Below are 2,302 nucleotides of genomic sequence, written 5' to 3'. Positions count from 1 at the left end.
TTGACAATCCTTATTACAGTAGAAGGGGATTTTTTACAGTAAACAGAGTCAGTTGTTTTCAGATAGTTTAGTATTTGTTCTATTCTGATTTTTGTTAGGTACTATTTTGTTCTATTCACATGCAACATTATCTTAACTGGAAAGTGAGGCAGAGTGTTCAGTGGATGAGCCAGACTTCCATTATTTTTAATTTTCATTCCATAGTGGCAGAATAGTAAACTTGCTTTTTCTCCTTTTCTTTCTTTTTGCATGTGTGGCTACCAGGCTTGCCCTATACTTTTATTTGCTAGTCTGTATGACTTGAGTCCTGCTAAACTGCCCGTGCTGCTCCTCTGTTTTTCTGGCTTTGCTGGTTGAGGGAAATATGTCACCTTATTTATGATGCCTCTTTTTCCCTTTACACATAAAGTGGAAACTCCAGGGAGTTAAAAACAAACAAACAAGCAAAAAAACCCCAAACCAAACAAAAAAAACCCCAAAACCCAGGACCTATTGTAAAATGACAAAACAGGGTCTGTGAGGGAGATGCCTGGTGAGTTGTTAAATGAGGACTGTACATGTGTTACCCTTGGAGCCAAACAGCAGTAAACCTGTAATGCAGCTAGCACTTGCACCCCAGTATTCTCGTTTAGATCAGGAGTGTGCTTCTGAAATGAGTTTCTCAATTGTCCTCACGTAGTGTGTTTTGGTTTATATCACAGAGTTGTCTCAGTCCGCGATCTGGATTCCTTTTGAATGAAACAGCTGAAACGTGCTCCAAAAGCTCACCTAACAGGCTTTCACCACTAATGGGTGTTCCGTTCATGGGAGCAGACCATAGGTTGTTCTGAAATAACCCCTTTTTCCTCTCCTGTTTTCCTTCCACCCTCCCAGTGGAGGGTCTGGCACAGACTTTTGACCCTTGGCACCAACTCCTCCATGCTGCAGATCTACTCCCTGCTAATACAGGTGTAGCCATAGTTCTCTGCTTCTCTTCCTATGTTAAGCATAAGTTAACACATTGTTTTGGTTTTTTTTCTCTTACATGTTCTCTGTCCAATGTAATATCCCATAATCTATGTTATGCTTTGAGCTGGAAAGTTAAAATGAGATAATGTGGTTGATTGCTAAAGTGGATCTACCACATCATTAGCTGCTGGGAAGTGAATCAGCCATTCTGTATGTGTCGCTGATACTTCCTTAGTAGTGACTGACCTTAGTACAAAATGCTGTCAATGCGTTGTAAAGAAATATTTGTCCCATTATACAAATGCAGAAACTAAGGCACACAGTCAGTGACCTCTTAAAATGACCACAGGAAGTTTGTGCTGTAGCAAGGAACAGGGCTCAGGTCATCTGGCTCTTGGGACTCAAATTTTCAGACTCTTTGCTTCAGGTACTTCTTAGGGCAAGTAGGCAGATGTCATTGCACAGTATTATGGTATGCATCTGTCCCTCCTCTTCCTCAGTAATTTTTGAACATGTTGGGCCAGTTTAATAAATTCAACAGAAACAGAGCTGTAGCTTCCCTGAGAACAGCGGCCTGGGCAGAAGAGTCCCTGCTAACAGCTGCCACTGTTAAGAAGAAGAGGATTCAGCATGAGCATGACTCTTACTAGGCATGAGAGAATCCACACAGGGATTAAATACTTGGGACCATGGAAAAGGCTTTGATCACAGCCTGGGCTTTACTAGAGAGCAACAGATCCAGTCACTAGTCAGGACGTATCACACATCTATCATATATCATACAGTTCCTGCACCTGCTCGTCAGGGTGGTAGCACCTGACCAGTGGATTATCCTGGTCTGCACGGTCTGGTCTCCCTCATTAGTTCCTCAGTGACCTGAGCTGTTGTAGTTAGCTGTAAGGGCACGGAATGTAAATGAACATTCACTAAGCTCCACAAAATGAGAAACCATAGGACCATCTATGACTGTATACTGATTATTGCACTAAATTAAGTCCAATTAGCATACATGCCAAAATTGTTTACAGTTAATTTTGTGGAGGAGTTACTGCCTGCTAAGAGGGCTGGGGGAAACAGTGACTTCTGTTTCAGCTATAAGGGTTCCGGCCTTGTTTGCATCCTGGTTTCTGTTGACCTCAGTGTGAGTTCTGGGCAAGACCAGACTCCATAGTCACCTTCTTGCATGATCCTGCATTTCAGTTCTCCAAGATAGTAACTATAGTACTACAAAGCTTAAAGTGATGTGAAATGAATTCTGGAAAAAAGAAACGTGCATCTGACTGAGAACAGTTCTGTAAGAAAAGGAATCTGGCACTTCAGAAAATCTGCCTGGTGAGGTCTGCTCTCTCCCAAG

The sequence above is a fragment of the Mesitornis unicolor genome, unplaced genomic scaffold (assembly GCF_000695765.1).
Source record: "Mesitornis unicolor isolate BGI_N332 unplaced genomic scaffold, ASM69576v1 scaffold38129, whole genome shotgun sequence".
In the NCBI taxonomy this organism is placed as follows: domain Eukaryota; kingdom Metazoa; phylum Chordata; class Aves; order Mesitornithiformes; family Mesitornithidae; genus Mesitornis; species Mesitornis unicolor.
This window is presented reverse-complemented; position numbering follows the sequence as displayed.